This window comes from Bos javanicus, chromosome 28 (genome assembly GCF_032452875.1).
Source record: "Bos javanicus breed banteng chromosome 28, ARS-OSU_banteng_1.0, whole genome shotgun sequence".
Classification (NCBI taxonomy): domain Eukaryota; kingdom Metazoa; phylum Chordata; class Mammalia; order Artiodactyla; family Bovidae; genus Bos; species Bos javanicus.
The window spans coordinates 46,235,077-46,245,301 of record NC_083895.1 but is presented as its reverse complement, the minus strand read 5'-3'; the positions used below and the strand labels follow the sequence as shown (position 1 = coordinate 46,245,301).

Sequence of the window (10,225 nt, the reverse complement as noted above, 5' to 3'; positions counted from 1 at the left end):
GGCAGAATCCAACTACAAGCTCCCAGGTCATGGATACCGAAGATGCAAGAACGCCAGGACAGTGGATGCTCTTCCGGCGCCTCCACCCATCCAGTAGTACGCACCCTCTTTCCCAGAGACAGCCTTAGGAAAGGATCTGTTCAGCTCTCCCCCATGCAGAAATCAAAACCATGCAAGTTAAAACAGTGAGGTGCTATTAACTATAAAATTAACAAAGTTTTAATAATGAGTTTTCATAAGGCCATGTTCTAATAAATACTCTCTTACACTACTCTGTGTGTGCTGGGGGTGCGGGAGATATATTGGTGCACATTTTCCAAAAATCAGAATATGTTCAAGGATCTTAGAGATACAAACAAAGATACGTGCTTTAACATGTCCACTGAAGCTTTATTTTCAAATAAAGAAATTTAAAACGAACTCAGCTATGAAATAAATGTGGTGATGCACTAGTATACAGTAAGCTGTGCAAAATACACACTAAGTAAATGTTGAAATTTCACCATCTCGACACAACTGAGCTTTATTTCTTACTTAAAAGTCTAATATATGCTGAACATCTCCAGGCAACTCTCCCCCAGCAGAGACTCAGATCCACGTGGCTTTCACTTGCCATCTGCCGTCCGCCGTTACTGATGAGGAGACAGAAAGGCCTGGAGAGCATCCTGGGTTTTTTCTTTCTTTATTTTTGGCCGTGGGGGGGCATGGTTGCTGTGCATGGGCTTCCAGCGGCGGCACTCAGAGAACGCTCTTCCTGCGGCGTCTCACGGCGGTGGCTTCTCTCGCGGAGCCCAGGCTCCAGGCATGCGCTTCCGCCGTTGCAGCGCGTGGGCTCTGTGGTGCGGCTCTCTGGCTCTGCAGCACTGGCTCGGTAATTGTGGCGCAAGGGCTTAGTCGCTCTGCGGCATGCGGGATCTTCCCAGATCAGGGATAGAACCCGAGTCCCCTGCACTGGCGAGTGGATCCCTAACCACTGGACCACCAGGCAAGCCCCTGGAGAACATACTTTTCTGAGAGAGCAGCGTGGCTCTCCCTCATCTGCACTTGCTGTGTTTCACTAAGCCCTTCAACGGAGTCATGTCACAGGTTCTCCACGTTTCCTGTCTCTGAGCACCAGGGAATGTGTGTTTCCAGACCTCCTCTGCAGCCTGATTGGACCAGCAGGCTGGCGCTCTGGACAAGGGATATGGGCAGCTTGGCGCTTGTGCCGAGGACGGCGCTCCAGGTTTGTTCGTCTTTGGCCAGTTTTGCCTTGAATTCCATGACTACATTTTCCCCGTTTATTCCTTTGTACCGTGTGTCCCCAGGTGGGAACATAAGGCTTCATGAGGAGAGGAGTCTGAGGAGAGGAGTCTGGTCTGTGCTGTTCACGGCAGTATTTCTGAACTAGACTATATATACATAGGTGTGTGGGAGGTGGGGGACAGGTGGACGGAAGACGTGGAGAGAAATAAATAATAAATAAGTAAATTTTCCACACAGTGTGCTTAACCACTGAATGGGGACACATACAGTGGCTCAAAGGATAAAGTTCTGGTCAAGGACAAATCCTAGCATGAGACAGCTCAGAGAAGAATCAGGGGAAAGGGCATTTTTCTCATGTGAAGCTTACCTGATTTCTATCCTTCCATATGGGCGTCCCACACACAGCTCTGTGATCATCCAGGTAGCACCAAAAGGCTAGTGACTTCCTGGGCCAGTCACAGCTGTGCCCTGGGTCTGAGATTTTCCTACTGTCAAATTAGAGGGCCAGTACCATAAAACACTAAAATGTTCTACAATTCTTCAGGAACTGAATTCAATATGTATAAATGAAATACTTCTATTTGGAAAATGGACTCCAAGAAGATTTGTTGCATGAAAGCATGTTTTGATAGCATTCTCTTGGTATTAGCAAACAACAGAGAAATGATCGCCATGTCAGACTGATATCAAGAACCCTTTGTTGAGGCTAGAATACTGTTCTATGTGATTTTCTAATCTTGGATTGCTGACATCAACTTATTAAGTGGGCCACTGGGGCACGGAAGGCCTAAGCAAGTGTTCAGAGTAAGAGGGGGTACACGCCCAGCTAATACTCAACCCTTTATAGAATCTTGACCTAACTTGAGTGAACATTGGACTCGAGAGGCATAGCCTTTTGGGAGGTCGTGCTGCTTCAGAAGAAAATAAAGAGGTGCCACAAGTCTTTGCTCTTCTTCACCAAACTGTGGCCTAAATACCGGGGCCCTTTAGAAGACAAGAATGACGGACAAGTTCCAGGTGGAAACAATTAACCCCAAATTCTATCAGCCCAGGTGGCTCTGGCCTAGACACTCCATCTCCATTCCCCAAACCATTATGATGGATAAAGAAGGCCAGGCCCCCAAAGACAGACATTTGAGATTCTCTGAGATTCTAGGTCAGGCCCTCATGTCACCTTTTAAAAAGAAGCAGCTTGAAGCAGGAGGACCTTCTTTGAAATTCTGTTCCCTGTCCCAAGTGGACTCTGCAGGCTCCTGTTGGGCTATTCACTTAATATGAAGCAAAAGCAAATGATGATGGTGTGAGGTTTCAGTGCTGCCATTCCCTTAAATGATAGGGATTATCATCCTACCCAGAGGAGAGAGCTATATTCAGATATCCCTAGAGTCAACATGGCCACCTCCTCGGCGTCTGGCCTCCACAACCTAGTTTTCCAATGTCCTTTCAGAGAGGCATAATAATGGGGCCTGCTCCAAGGAGCCGATTGAGAAAACACAGCTTCTGTGTTCCTAGATGAAATCTGCCCCAGGACCTCAAAATACTCAGAGGAACAATAGAAAGAACTCTGCACTTATTAGCTGCGGGAACCTTAAAATGAGAAGCCACTTGAGTGCAATGGTAATGCAGAATAGAATATCCACATTAGACAAACCAGAGCACTGGGAAGGGAAATAAAATTGTACCTGACTAGATCAACAAACTAAGGAAGAAAAAAATCTAGACCAAGTGATTTTTATTACAAAGGTGGTAAGCAAAATGGAAGAAATTAATTGCTCAGTATCTACATTTGAAGTCAGTGTATATGGGCTGAATTTCCTTATCCAAATGTAAAGATATCCAGATAGCATAAGATTAAAATTGTGCATCAAACCATCTAGAAAACAAAAACTGACATCAAAAGCAAAATTATGGAGGACCACAACCTCCACAATGATGGAGGAAATATACTTCTTATTCCTCCTGCTGAAAAGTAGAGAGGAAAAGGCAGACTGACCAGGGACCTCAGAACCCAAGCCAGGATGTGGTGGTGAGTTCCCTGGATTTTCTTTTGAATTCATGTATTCTAGACTAGGTGCCAGAGAAGTCAGCTACCTGAAAAAGCCACCAGGTACAGAAAACAAGGGCTCACCAAGAAAAGACTTTTTTTAAACAAGTGAAGAAGCAGAATTAGGGTAGCCTCACAAGACTGAAAAGATTTGGCAATATCCATTCTACTCCAGCCAGACAGCACAGAAACAACCACAGCCCCCCTCCCTGCCCACTGGACCGGCAGACACGTCCACTCTCACTAGGGCGTGATAAGGCACCCGCACAAGCCCGCCAGTCCTCCTCGAGATGGGAGCAAGGCAAACTACGGAGGGATCGTGGAAGTTCCTCCTCACTGAGCAACACTGAGCTCTTCCCACGCCCCAGAGTCAGTGCAGCCTGGACTTTAATGCCCACCTGGCGGTAATGAGACAGCCTTCACATTCGTGTCTGGGATGGAGTCAGAGTTGCCCTTCAAAAATGCAAGATTCAGGGACTATCCAGCATCTCATAACCTAATATCCAAAGTGTCCAGGATGCAATTAAATCTGCAACTATCCTATGAACTATATATACCTGTGTGTACTTGTTGTTCTCATTTAGTCACTCAGTCATATCTGACTCTTCTGAGACCCCCGTGGGATTTTCCGGGCAAGAATACTGGAGTGGGTAGTCATTTCCTCCACCCGGGGATCTTCCTGACCCAGGGATCGAACCCAAGTCTCCACAAGTCCTGCATTGCAAGCAAGTTCTTTACCGCCGAGGTACCTGGGAAGCCCATCCCTGTGTGCATGTATATAATATATGTGATTAAAAATATACAAGAAAGTTTGGTTCTAGAGCATTAACGGTGACGATCTTAGGATATCGGAAATTCGGGTGGTGCTCACTTCTTCATAGAAAACGGAGCAGAATCACTTTCCCATTGTCCATGTACCCTGTCGTTCCTGTGAGATGACACCTGCAGTTGTCCCACAGGCCCTTGGGGTGGGAGGGATGCTCCAGGGACAGCTGAGCACATGTCTCTGTTGGGGCTACTTACACTGAACTTGAATTTCCCCTGACAATTGTCCCTGACAAAGGATGTATTTTATTTTCCCACAACTGGGGCATTCATGCTGCACTCTCTAATACCTTGAAGGCAGGCTAGGCTACAGCCAAGTCAGGCAAAGGGCTGGTTGGGTGCTGGTCTCCCTGGGGGTAATTGGGGACCTCTGGCTGAATCCTCAGAGCCTGGTATTCCCGGTGGCCCAGAGCCAGGCAGGTGAGACTGCCTCCCCAGCCCTGGAGCAGAGTGTGCTGGGGTTATGCAGAAGCCGAAAGAAAAAAGTCAGAGATGAAGGGGCTGAGATCCATCCTTTTTAACAGTAAAAGAAAATCCAATTGTCTTTCTACAGGCCCTTAAGAAATGAGAAAAAAAAAACCCAGAGGTTTATATTGACACAATTAATAATTTACTTAAAAATCAATTGTCAATCGAACATTTTTACATCAAACCAACCCCATGGATAGAGAAACCTGGCCAAGTACAGTCCATGGGGTTGCAAAGAGTCAGACACAACTGAGCAACTGAGCATGATAAAGCTCAAGGAAGTGCAAATACCCCACAAAGACTGCTAATTCTTTTGAGAGGCCATAGTCAACTCAGCGAGCAGACAGCTGCAGAGCAGAAACGGAACCAACCTGGGAGTGAAATGAGGACAAGGGATGTGCTGGCAGAGGACTGGGGTCAGTCTCCTGGAACCATAGCCCACCAGGGCCATCAGAGCCAGCCGGCCCCCCAGGAATCAAGAACCGACCATCACATAGAACAAGAACACAGGCAGCGCCCATAAGGACACGTCCTGCTAAAGCCCTGCGTCCTGTGTCAGTGCGGTGGCAATTATTCTGCGAGGGATGTGTATGAGTGTTTGTATCGCTAATGTTCAGTCTCTAAGTCATTGTCCAACCCTTTTGTGACCCTGTGAATTGAAACACTGCCAGGCTTCTCTGCCCATGGAATCTCCAGGCAAGGATACTGGAGAGCCTCGCCATTTCCTTCCCAGGGGATCTTCCCAGCCCAGGGATTGAACCCAAGTCTGCTGCATTAGCAGGCGGATCCTTTACCACTGAGCCACCAGGGACGCCGAGCGTGTGCGTGCACGCACTGTTTATATGTACTTATAAGTTTTCGACTCGTTTTTTTCACTTAGTAGATTTTGCTCATCCTCCCTCTGCATAGATGTAGATTAACTCATCCTGCCTCATCTGCCAAGTGAATTAGGAGTTCACTGCAGGGCTGAGTCATCGGGTTGGTGTTTCCTGGTTTATGGTGTAGGCCAGAGTCAGCCAAGGTTCCCTGTGCCCCTGCTCACAGGGGTTCAGAGCTTGCAGGCACATCTTCCTCATCCACACACAGGCTAAGCAAGATGAAGCTCAGCAGGCCATTAGCAGGGTCCCCAAAGTCCTTCCCTCTGACCCAGCTTTCTGCACGTTGAGTGGATTGCAGGCTGTCTGCGGCAGCCTGTCCCTTCCCTCTGAGATCCTGAAAATCTGGAAATCGCTGGCTCCAATGCCATCAGCTTCCTATCATCCAAAACTTCCTTTATGTCTCAGGGCCATTTACGGAATCACTTTCCATCTTCCAACTGCTTTGCAGACATTTCCTTAATTTCTCCACTTCAAAGATAAACACATGAGCCCAACTGGAAAACATGAAACTGGAAAATGTGGATTCTCAAATCATCAAGGGAAGGCAGAAGAGCTTGTTCAAAGACAGACCCAGGGAAGGGCGTGATGTAGCCAGAGAATCTTAGGAACATAAGTGGAAAGAGCAGAGGGCGGTGGGAAGATTTGTTTAATAAGCATTTACAGAGCCCCTTCCAGGTGCCAGGTTTCTGCAAAGTCGCAGGGGAGGAAGCGAAAGGGCCAGCCAGGGGCCAGAAGGTGCAGGACTTTGCCAGATCCACATGACATTTCTTCCGTGGTATTAGGGTCTTCTTATCATGTGATGGTTGAAGTCCCTAACCAGACCCTGTAGTATCACTGGGAGAGGCCATACTGGCCCAGCTTCATGGAGTGAGAGGGGCAGCCACAGAAATGAAGCCCTTGGCCAGAAGAAAGAGTTCAAATGAGTGCAAAGTTCCAGTAAAACCCGATTTTTAAAGTATTTTTAAAATGTTTTCCTCCAGTTTTATTGAGATATAATTAACATATAGCACCACAAAGGTTTAAGGTGTACAGCATAATGATTTGACTTCCATATCTCATGAAATGAGTACCACAATACATTTAGTGAACATTCTTCATCTCTTACAGACACAAAGAACAGGAAAAGAAAAAAAATTATATTTTCCTTGTGATGAGCACTCTTACAAAATGCTCTAATAACTTTCATATAAAACATATGGCAGTATTAATTATATTAATCATAGTGTATATTACATCCCTAATATTTATTTATCTTATAACTAGAAGTTTGTACCTTTTGATCACCTCTGTCATCATACAAAGATATTACATTATTATTAATTATATTCCCCACACTGCATATTTCATTCCTGGGACTCATCAGTAAAACTCAATTTTTAAATAAAGTTATCAGATCAGAAATCCAAACAGTGAGCACTTAAGAGCAAGGAGGTATATAAAATAAGGAATTGCTGCGCTCGGCACTTTTTTTGAATGGATGAGAGTTATGGCCATTGTGCTTTCAGTGCCTGGGAAGGGTTATAAATAGCCAGGGGGAAGGGATTTTCCCATATGCTCTATCAAACACACTCACGCACACACACAGACTTTAACACTCTTGGTTTTTCAGACATTCCAAATTTTAAAACAAATAAGTTATTGGAATAGAAACATGAAGTGTGCCAAGTTTTCACCAGCAACCAAAGGAGCCAAAAGTATGAACATGTGAAACTTCAGGACACAAACCAGGAGTCTGACCCTTGGTGGAGAGAGCGGGTCCCCCTCAGAGCCAGGCACAGGGAGGACCGGCATTCGAGGGTGGGTTCCCGCATAGGAGCCTTGCTTGGGTAATTGGACAGAACAGCTGGATTGTGACTATTCACCCTTCGTGCTGCTCCCAGACGGCTCCTTCCATGGAAGGGTCCAGCCCAGCTTGGGGAGAGGAAGTTCTGGAAAGTTGGGGAGCATGCTTATTCCCATTTAGACTGGTCTCTGGGACCTGAGGGGCGGGAGTCAGACCAGGAGGGACACGTGCCCCTTTACAGCCAGTCTTAGGAGCCTTCTCCAAAGGAGGGCAAGGATGGCCAGAGTTAGAGCCCAAGGTCCCTGGAAGTGAAAGTGAAGTTGCTCAGTCGTGTCTGACTCTTTTCGATCCCGTGGACTGTAGCCCACCAGGCTCCTCCGTCCATGGGATTCTCCAGGCAAGAGAACTGGAAGGGAAGACAGAGGCCAGTCTGGAGGTAGGTCTCGGTGGCTGCTGTGACGTGTCCCCTTGCTTCACCTTCAGGCCGTTCCTCCTGCCTCTTGTCTGCTCCAGACGACCATTCTGCAAGCTTGGTGACTCTGATCTGGCCTGAGACTCACTGATTCACAGAGTTCTCCAACTGGAGAAAATGCACAGGAGAAGGAGACCTAGTCAGAGGGAATACCAGGTCAGGGATTGACTTTGGTTTTAGTCTAAACCACAGACAAGGAAAATCAGAGCTTTCTTTCATTCAGGCTACCCACCTAGGAAAAATTAAACCACAGACAAGGAAAATCAGAGCTTCCTTTCGTTCAGGCTGCCCACCTAGGAAAAAAAAGTCAAGTTGGGGGCACTCCTTGGTGGCCCACGGGCTAGGACTCTGCACTCTCACTGCAGAGAGCATCCTTTGATCCCTGGTCAGGAAACTAAGGTCCTCCAAGCCTCACAGGGCAACCAAAAAAAAGATTAGTGAATAGGATTCAAGTTGGAAGCAATAGTTTTTTTTATAAAAAACCGAGCTGGGAGATATTTCAAGGTTACACAGTTATGAGGACTTCCACCTACGCATGATTCATTCTTGTCCTGGAAATGATCAAAGGAAATCTGCTTATAAACAACAATGCCACAAGAATAAAACCAGGAGGACAATTGGGAAAGAGGTGTTCTCATGCCTAGGGGCTGCTTTGCCATGCTTGGAGGGCATTTGCAGCAGAATAAGCAATAGAAATATGTATTTACCATTCATTCATCTATTTATTCTTTAATCAAATGCTATTTTCTGAGTATGTTGGGAACTGAGGGCAAGGGGAGAGACAGCAATTAATCCATTTACCAAATGTATGCTGAGCACCTATTGCACATAATAATTGTGTGACTACTGCGTGTCATCACTTGGATTCCGGTCACATAAGGGGACTGTCTATGTTCCAGGGGGTAAAGGTGCGCCTGTGTTTGTTAAATTTCGTCTACACCCCGACTCTGGTGTACCGCATGTAGGGTTAGCCCACAGTCACTCCCATAAGGTTGATAAGGTTATGATGCTATGGAATAACAAAGACACTGCTGTGCTGTGATGGCCAGAACCGTTTTTAAGGCAGGAACTTCTGCGACAGAGAACAAATGATGTGTTACTTCACAACAAATGGAGAAAGTGTTGTAATCTGTTCAATTAGCAAGGCATAGTCCCAGTTACCGTGTAATCTGGAATTCTAGGTCAGCTGAGTTCTACACTGTTTCTGGATTTATGCCTGCCAAAGAGACGATTTTCAACTTGAAATGTGACCCAGTGTTTGACTCTGGAACTGGTGTCCTAATGCAGCTTATTCAGTTCTCACGGCCATATATGAATGCTGGTTAGATTTGGAAATCTGAGGGACAAAAGCAGTCATGGGATACTTTAAAATGCAACCCTATTTCTAAGCCACTAGCCTCTGATGCTACGTACTTTGCTGGGTGCCCAGATGGGGAGCACACTTTTATTGGCCTGCATGCTCCCAGCTGCGTGTTAATAATGGGTACATGCTTCAGTATATGCCAGCCTTATCCTGGCACTGTTTCTGGATGGACTATTTCCAGTGAAAACAATTGCTTCCCAAGTAGTTTGAAGTGAAGTACCCAATTAGGAACAGAAATTTGCAGTGATTGATAGCTTCTCAGCTTTAAGAAATAAACTAATCGCCAATTCCAAGCTGCCTGAAAAGAAGCTACTCCAGAATAAGAAACCACAACCAGGAAATGATAACCCATTACCAAGAGCAGTCCTTAAAAATCAAAGGAAATATGAGACTAAAAAAGCTGCAAAGCAGGAAGTGACTAGAACCAAGCCTTGGCACCTGCCCCTGACTCCCAGAGCACCCCACGGAATACTGTGTCTCAATTCACATCTGGAGACTGTGAGACAGGCGAAAAATTCGAGATCCTAAAGGAGACCCAAAAGCAACCGAACCTTGAAAGAATAAGCAGCAACTGGAATGTGACTAGAAAAACAGTAAAGTGGAGAAAATTCAAAAAGATATCACCCTTCTCCAGGAGCTGGAAGGTGTGGAATTGGCTATGTTAAATATTTAGAGAAGGCAAGCTGTTAGCATAAACCAGGAAACACATCCTGTGTACTAAACCCGGTGGAGCAGCCTGAACGTCACCAGGCCACCACAGACCCACCATGTACTGCTTATCTATAATGCAACCGTTTAGCCAAGCTCTGACATACATGTGAAAATAAGAAGTCTTAGTCACTCAGCCATGTCTGCCTCTGTCCGTGGAATTCTCCAGGCAAGAATACTGGAGTGGGTAGCCATTCCTTTCTCCAGGGGATCTTCCCAACCCAGAGATGGAACCTGGGTCTCCTGCATTGCAGGCAGACTCTTTACTATCTGAGCCACCAGGGAAGCCCTCAGTTAACAATGCCCACTAAAGAACTTTCTCTACCTTTCAACACATGTTGAAGAAAAGAGATATCAATTTCTTAGCTAAGCTCAAGACATTAAAAATCAAGTATCATTTTTACTCAGTATAATTTACCATATATGGGGAAAGACATTT

The 10,225-nt window shown here is 46.0% G+C and overlaps 1 pseudogene; it reads left to right on the top strand.

Annotated features, from left to right (window-relative positions):
- The first annotated feature begins 8,806 nt into the window (after nucleotides 1-8,806).
- Nucleotides 8,807-9,864, top strand: LOC133240633 (eukaryotic translation initiation factor 2A-like; annotated as a pseudogene).
- Nucleotides 9,865-10,225: the final 361 nt, after the last annotated feature.